A 9,115-nucleotide genomic window follows, 5' to 3' on the forward strand; every position below is an offset into this window, starting at 1 on the left:
CTTCACCTCAAGTGGTCTGAAAAGCCTCTTCCCCCAATCCAGTCCATGATTGTCCTTGGAGGTTCTACAAAACCATTTTTCCCTTCAGTATGGCCCAAGAATGAGGTAGTTGGTCCAAAAATGAGCCAAACTAAAATTTAAAGAATGTATAAATGTAAATGTAGATAGATGTCTTAGGTTTGCAAAAGTACATAAGGGAAATCTGTCCTTAAATATAATATTTATTCTCATTGCCAGCATATTGAAAACTGGTTAATTTTCTTCTCTTACCCCAAATCATAGACTTCTTAAACTAAACTAAACCTTAAGTTTACCGCATCCTCTCCATAAATTATAGAGCTTCTTACCTGAATCATAACTGCAGATTTTTTATTTACAGTGCAATAGGGATGGTATGCTGATCCATGGGGTCTTGCAATCCCCCTCTTGTGAGTCCAGTGCAGGAGATACTAAACACTGTTTTCTAGAGAATAGAAACATAGAAATAGACGGCAGATAAGGGCCCACGGCCCATCTAGTCTGCCCACCTTAATGTCCCTCCCCTACCTTTGCCCTGTGAATAGATCCCATGTGCCGATCCCATTTGGCCTTAAAATCAGGCACGCTGCTGGCCTCAATCACCTGTAGTGGAAGACTATTCCAGCGTTTCAGTGAAAAAGAATTTCCTGGTGTCACCTCGTAGTTTCCCGCCCCTGATTTTCAACGGATGCCCTCTTGTTGTCGTGGGACCCTTGAAAAAGAAGATATCTTCCTCCGCCTCGATGACACAGGGAAAAAAATTGGTCCCTGTCTCTGCGAGCTTGGTCCCCATAAACCATCTGATCCCATCCACACAAGCCTCAAATAGTTTTATATTGAACTTATTTTAATAAAATATAAAAGGAAACAATATTCTGTACAATTTTATAAATCAAGAGTTCTGGCTGCTGAGCTAAAGGAAGACATCTTCTGGCACCTTTGGGATTTCCTGGAGGCATGCACTAGAGCAGGGATCTCAAAGTCCCTCCTTGAGGGCTGCAATCCAGTCGGGTTTTCAGGATTTCCCCAATGAATATGCATTGAAAGCAGTGCATGCACATAGATCTCATGCATATTCATTGGGGAAATCTTGAAAACCCGACTGGATTGCGGCCCTCAAGGAGGGACTTTGAGACCCCTGCACTAGAGGTTTGAGCTCTCTAGAGTCTCCAAACCTCTCTGAGATCCATGAATCCCTGCTGAGGACTGAAGATTCTCAAGAATCCTGAAAGAAACTACGACCTAACCCCCCTGAGGCACTCAGTCTGTTATCTGACAAGGACTTTGGTTAATGATCTGCCACTTAGTAACATAACATAGTAGATGACGGCAGATAAAGACCCGAATGGTCCAGCCAGTCTGCCCAACCTGATTCAATTTAAATTTTTTCTTCTTAGCTATTTCTGGGCAAGAATCCAAAGCTCTATCCGGTACTGTGCTTGGGTTCCTACTGCCAAAATCTCCGTCAAAACCTACTCCAGCCCATCTACACACTCCCAGCCTTTGAAGCCCTCTCCAGCTCATCTTCCCCCAAACAGCCATAAACAGCCATGCAAAGTCTTTGGCTATTAGATCGTCCAGTCTGTTTCCAAAGAGCATTTTGCCCTTGAATGGAAATTTGCTCAAAGTGGCCTTTGACACTGAATCTCCCGCCCATTGTCTGATCCAGAGCATTCTATGGACAGAGATCAAATAAGCAGAAACCTTGCTCATAACTCTGAAATCATCATATAGACTAGAGCATCTGCCACATAATCCACTTCCAAAAGTAGAAATGGGGAGTATGTGCACCTGCCGTTTTTAGATCCTAGGCCAGGGCCTCAAATTGCCATTGAGGACTAAATCCACTCTTTGGTCTTGCACATCCTTGAAAGTTACTCCACCTTCACTAGGCAGTGAAGTAAGTTTACTCACTTGCTCTACCAGAGAATCCACTTTAGGCAGGACAGTTTCTGAGAATCTGGAGCCATTGGATATTGCTTTGTCTTCCAAAGCTCTGTCAGCATCTTGGTAATATCTGAATGCAAAAGAAAAAAATGTACATGAAGAAGGACACGGTACTACTCGAAAGGGTCCAGAGAAGAGCGACTAAAATGGTTAAGAGGCTGGAGGAGTTGCCGTACAGTGAGAGATTAGAGAAACTGGGCCTCTTCTCCCTCGAAAAGAGGAGACTGAGAGGGGACATGATCGAAACATTCAAGATAATGAAGGGAATAGACTTAGTAGATAAAGACAGGTTGTTCCCCCTCTCCAAGGTAGAGAGAACGAGAGGGCACTCTCTAAAGTTAAAAGGGGACAGATTCCGTCCAAACATTAAGGAAGTAGTTCTTCACCCAGAGAGTGTGGAAAACTGGAACGCTCTTCCGGAAGCTATTATAGGGGAAAACACCCTCCAGGGATTCAAGATAAAGTTAGACAAGTTCCTGCTGAACTGGAACGTACGCAGGTAAAGCTAGTCTCAGGGCACTGGTCTTTGACCTAAGGGCTGCCGCGTGAGCAGACTGCTGGGCACGATGGACCACTGGTCTGACCTAGCAGCGGCAATTCTTAGGTTGTTATGGTCTAAGCCTTAGAGCAGCTCATTATTGAAAGCTGAGCCTCGAAGGTCTGCAGAGGCTCAAGCTTTAATTCCCTCAAGGATTCTATAATTATCTCCAACAATGCTGCAAGCTTAAAAAGGCAGCACACCATTGGCCCTTCCCCTGATCCAGGGCTGCCATAGTCTCCTGCCTAGTGACCTGTCTGAAATCCTGCATCCTCCAGGATTGAGGATTCAGACTGGGGTATTAGGGACATTAACTCCAAACCCCATTCCTCCTAGTCCTTCACCGACTGGAATTCTGTGTCCTGCAGATGACTCTTAGGTGGGAAAAATCCGCTGAAAGGGTTAACATCCTCTGCGCAATCACAGACATAACCCCCAGATGATGCCTGCAGACCTCAATAATTTAAATAGGATGTGAACATTAAACTCACAAAATCTGGAGTAAACCCCTGAACAGGGAGCCCCAAGGACTCCTTCAGGACCTCACCTTCTATCCACACAGGCCCAGATGCATCTGCACTTCACAGAATCCACCAATTTGCAGTAAGTTTGCCAGTTCCACTCTTTATCTCTTCAGTTCCTGTTACACCAGAACAAGAAGTTACATCAGCTGTTCCAGTGTAAGCAGGGACTGAAGAGGCTGTGGAGCTGGCAAGCTTGCCAGCAGTGCTCTGCTTTAATTGCTAGCAGGCTATAAAAGGTTAGTTGAAGGGAAGGAGAGCAACCGATTTGACCCGGGAAGGAAGGAAGGAAGGAGAGACAGAGACCTGACCAGAGGGGAGGGGTGAGGGAGGAAGTAGAGAGACCACCAAGGGAGGCAGACTTCCCCAATCATGGAGGGGAGGGAGGAAGGAAGGAAGGAAGAGAGAAAGAGACCCAACCATGCCGGGAGGGAAGGAAGAAGGAGTGAGAAAGAGGGAGACCCAACCAGGGAAGAAAGGAGAGAGAGAAAGACCTCAAAAGTACTATGCTCTATGAAAATGCATACCATCATACTACATTGATGGTAATTTTTATGAAGGTAAAAGAATCTCAGAAATCCAAACCATAGACTAATTGAATGTCTCTTGGTAACCAATGGATTGTGATATCTTTCATTGATCCTAAAAAAAACTTTTTTTCAATATATTTCTTGAAGAAGCCTAATCAGCGAAATGGGTTCCCATCAGCTTAATTTGCTATATGGGGAGAGCAGAACCATTTACTGCATGTTTGAGATAAGTGTGTTTTGTTTTAATAAGCCCAGTTATGCTGGTTTTTTTTTTTTTTTTTTTTAATAAGTTCAGTAACCCTGAGGTTTCAGCATATTCTGGAGACGTACATGTTTGTATGTTTTAGTAGCTAAGTTATTTTGAAAGTGTTTTTTTGCTACTTCGTTACGATCAATGAGTTAGTTTCTCCAACAAGGACATTGTCTTTGCTCTATATTCCTCTCAGTGATTTGAATAGTGAATCCCAATGGGATAAATATAAATGTTTTCAGCCAAAGGTCACTCTATATAAATTATTTCACATGAAAAATTAAGATTTTTTTCACAATAAAATTCACAAGAAATATACTGACAAAAAGAAGGTTTTTAGGATCAATGAAAGATATCACAATCCATTGGTTACCAATAAACATTCAATCAGTCTATATGGTTTGGACTTCTGAGATTTTTTTACCTTCATGAAAAATACCATCAATGTAGTATGATGGTATGATGATATGCGGTATCTATATTATTTTACTTGCTCACATTTTTTGCAGTTTTTGGGTATTGTGTAGGAGAGAGAGACTTAACCAGGGAAGGACGAAGAAGAAAGAGACCCAACCACGGAGGAAGGAGAGAGAGAGGGAGACCCAATCATAAAGGGAGGGCGGTAAGAGAGAGATCCAACCATGTAGAGCGGGAGAGAGAGGAGTGGAGATCCAACCATGGAGGGAGGGAGACCAAACCAAGGAGGGAAGGCGGAGAGAGGCCCAACCATGGAAGGAAGGAGGGAGGAGACAGAGAGACACAACTATGGAGGGAGGAAGGAGACAGACACAACTAGGGAGGAAGGAAAGAGACAGAGCCACAGAGGGGGGTAGGGAGAAAGGGTAGGATCACAGGAAGATTTCCTGGGGGAAAGAAGTGCAGATAGAGAGTGGGAAGATAGAGTGATGTTTGAGATGGCTAGATTCTTGAAAAAGGAATGGGAAAAAACAAGGGAAATGGTGACATGAGAGAAGGAGAAAAATGGTGAGCAGAGTGGTGGGAAGAGAGGGTACCCACGGGAAGGAAGGGATGATAGTGCCCATGAATGGCAGGGAAGAGACAGAAACTAAACAGATTTTAAAAAGAGGAAGAAAAATTGATCATGAAAGATGGATATAGGACAGAAAGTAAAGAGAATTTTTTTTAAATCAATGTACAGCCCTAATCTAATACAATGTCAGCACCCTGAGATTGTGTATTCAAACCCACACTACTCCTAGTGACCCTGGGCAAATAGCTAAGAGACAGTGATGTCCTCCTGTATGACCCAGTTCAAATCCAGTGGAAACACAGGAATATTCGAAGTCTCCATCCCTCTCTGGATAAGTTAACGAATGGATCCAATCCACCTTTTATCCTCACTGAATGCCAGGCTGATTGTCTCAAGACAAAGCACAAGACAGAACAAGTCTCTGCACGCAGTTGGATAAAATTCAGAACTGAATCAGTATGGTCGACCTGGGATGGAGCAGCAAATCCATTTAAGACTCGCTAGACCAGCCCTCAGGATGGCTACTGAAACAACTTGTGCTGTGCAGAAGCTGTGGAGTCTTCCCTAAAGGCTGGTAAGCGAACCCAGGGCTACCAAGTTTCCCAGTTCCAGGCTGGAGCCTTTTTGGCCAGTCCTGGTTTTGAACTTCCATCCTAAAGCACTATGGGATTCATAGTCCCTGGATTTACCCACTGAACTTTGTGCTGAAAATCAAAGGCATCAAGGATAAGACTGTCAGAAACCCAGAACTGACCTATGATCTTCCTTTTGGATCTTTGCAATTTGGCAGTTGTGGCACATTGCTTCCAAAATGCACCTCTCTTAAGATCTTAGAAGCAAGGAGTTAATATACTGAATATTTGTCACCCTTCTATTGCCCTTTGTATATTTTGTTAGATAAGGGACAGGTAAAAATAAATTACAGAATGTTTAAGGTAGAAGACCTCCAGCTAGCTGGCCAGTCTGAGGGACAGAGAAGGTAGGGTGTAGTAAACGTTGCTGTAAATTTATACCAATGATTAAGCGATTATACCTGTATTCTGAGGAATGACCACAGGATAGCACTGAGCTATTAAATATAGTTCTAAGGTAATTGGCGCCCTCGTGTGGCACTATCCAGAATAGCACCTATAAATCTAAGATTTGAGAGGGGAGATACGATAGAAACGTTTAAATACTTACCTAATATAAATATGCATGAGTCGAGTCTCTTTCATTTGAAAGGAAACGCTGCAATGAGAGGGCATAGGATGAAGTTAAGAGGTGATAGTCTCCGGAGCAATCTGAGGAAATACTTTTTTCCCAGGAAGGATGGTAGTTGCATAGAATGGTCTCCCAGAAGAGGTGGCAGAAACAGAAACGCAATAAACTCGCTCCAAAAGTAACAAAAACAATGTCAATTAAAAAAAACAAACCCTTGGTATACACCAGAACTATCATTTATCAAAAAACAAATGCGTTCCTTGGAAAAAAAATGGCGCAAAGTAAAAACATCTGCCAATCAAGTCAGATATCTAAGTCAAGCACAGTATTATAAAAACAAAATCAATGAGACAAAAAAAAACAACCTATACTTCACGCATTAGAACAGCAAACAACTCTGCTACATTATTTTCCATCCTAAAATCCTTAACTACGTTTAAAACACGGTCAGCACAGGGTACAGCTAGCACCCTGACTGCTCAAGAGCTAGCTAATCATTCTGTAAAGATCCAAGGGTTAAGGAAAACATTCGGAACCAACCCAGACCCAGATATGGACTATTCAACTCCAGATACCTACATTCCAATGTCAAAGTGTTCTCATTTCACACTACCCTCAATATTAGACCTGAAAAGTTTATTTACCTCACTAAATACAAAGGGGAATAAAGAAGACTTACTCCCTCCACGTATTATGAAAAACATTTTCAACACATTCACCAATTAATCTGTTCTTCATTAGAGAAAGGCCAAACCCTAAAACTGGAAAAATGCAATTATCCACCCAATTCCCAAAGACGTAAAAGGAAATCGGAATGATCCCAATAATTTTAGGCCAATAGCAAATATCCCATTCTTAGCAAAAATGACAGAAAAAATAGTTTTTTAATCAAGTCTCAGAATTCATAGAGAAAACTGGAGCATTACACCCTCATCAAACGGGATTCCGACAATTTTATTCAACCGAGCACTCTTTAATAGGCCTGACATCTTCTGTATTATATTTTTGGGATCAGCATCAATCAGTCATATCTTTAGACTTGTCATCGGCTTTCGACACCATTGACCATCATCTTCTCTTACGCAGACTAAAATCTACAGGAATATCAGAAGTAGTTCTCCAGTGGTTTCAATCTTATTTTCACAAACGCTCATCCAAGGTTACATTCAATAATTCTTCGGCAAAGATAACCGCCACAAATTTTGGGATTCCGCAAGGCTCAATCCTATCTCCGTTACTATTTAACATATTCTTGGCACCATTTGCATACACAAATGATGTTCAATTGCTATACCCTATAGACACCAACGTTAATGGAGATATTACAATTATCAATGAAAAACTTTCTAAAATATCAAAATGGTTGCACGACAACAAATTGGCCCTTAACGCATTCAAAACAGAAGCCATGCTGTTTCCGTGTAGGGAGGGTCAGAAATTAGGAGCCAATATAATCATAAACACAACTAATCTCAAAGTAGTTACTAAGGTAAAAATTCTTGGAGTCATACTGGACCAAAAGCTCAGCTACCATGACCAAATTAGTTCATTGGTAAGAACATGTTTCTACAGGTTAAGATTAATTAGATTTCTTTCTGCATTCCTCGATAAATCATCACTAAATATTATAATACATTCTTTGGTCATCTCTAAAATCGACTATTGTAATGCCCTATACAAAGGGATTACCTTAAAAGAAACACGTAGATTACAAATTCTCCAAAACACTGCAATAAAAATTATCATGAACAGGAAAAAATTCGATCATGTAACCCCACTGTTGAAGGAAAATCATTGGTTACCGGTAAACCACAGAATTACTTTACTGACACATAAGATATTAGCAAATAAAGATTAGAAAGATTTTTAATACCGTACACGCCTGTAAAATCTCTCAGATCAGAAGAAAAATCCTTGCTGGTAACTCCCTCACTAAAAATTATTTATTCAAGGAGGGATATGATCTTTTCTGTCACAACTCCCCAAATTTGGAACTCTCTTCCTCTCAATATAAGAGAAGAAAAATTACTTACTAAATTCAAAGGCTTACTAAAAAGCTGGCTGTTTAGGGATGCCTTTAACTGATCTTTCTTAATCACATTACTTCTTTCTTTGAACTTATCTGGACAAGGAACACTGTTAAGTAGAAATTAAGTGGGTACCATCCCCTAGCCTTCTGTTTCCTTACTCACCCTTTCATTTATTTTTATATTGTATTTAATCCATTTTTCCCCCTCATTTTCTTTAGTGTTTTACGTCATAATTGTCTTCAATGCCCTGTTTGTTGAAAAAAATTTTTATTTTACCTACTTTTAATTTTGTAAATTGCATTGGATTTGGATACTGCGATTATATCAAATATAATAAACTTGAAACTTGTGTCTGAATTCAAGAGTGTCTATATTAATAACAAAGTTTGCAATTCCTCTCAACTGCCTCACTCTATGTTGTCCAATTTTAACCCATATGTATAAACAACCAATTCTGTAACTCCTTTGGTACGTTCCACTCCATGTATATTAATTTGTAACAAAACAACAAGGCAGTCACTTGCAGGCTGAAACTAGAACTAGAACCTTTGCACCTGAGGGTGTGTGGCATGACTGCAGGCTTTTACTCCAGGGAGCAGAACAGATAGAGAGGCAGAGGGAAAAGGAGCAGCAAGGAAGGCAGGAATGCTCAGGGCTGAGAGTGCTGGGTGGCAGTGAACCACCAGAATGCATGGACCTGGTAGAGGTTAGTTCAGAGCAGCTGGGGCCTCAAAACCAGGAAGTTCAAGCCATGGAGCTGGAGCCATACGAGCAGCTCAATGGGACATTGCCTATGGAGATTTGCTGCACTAAGGGCAAGTGAGTTAAAATTGCCTTATTATTTTTTCTGGTTTTGGATTTGCTTATGAAGAACTGGATATGTTTGTTTTTTATAAGCTTGCTCGATGCATAGGGCTGTGTAACCCTGAGAAAGGTGTGGTGCTTGGTGGTACCTGAAAGAACTTTTAAAAAAACTGTTTTTATTTTCCCCTCTTTCCTTCTGGGTGGGGGAAGGACAGTAAGTAGTCCCAGGAAGTGGGGACTTCTCTGTGTTTTTCTGTGGTGGGTTTGAGGGCATAAATTTTGC

The sequence above is a fragment of the Geotrypetes seraphini genome, chromosome 10 (genome assembly GCF_902459505.1).
Source record: "Geotrypetes seraphini chromosome 10, aGeoSer1.1, whole genome shotgun sequence".
Classification (NCBI taxonomy): Eukaryota; Metazoa; Chordata; class Amphibia; order Gymnophiona; family Dermophiidae; genus Geotrypetes; species Geotrypetes seraphini.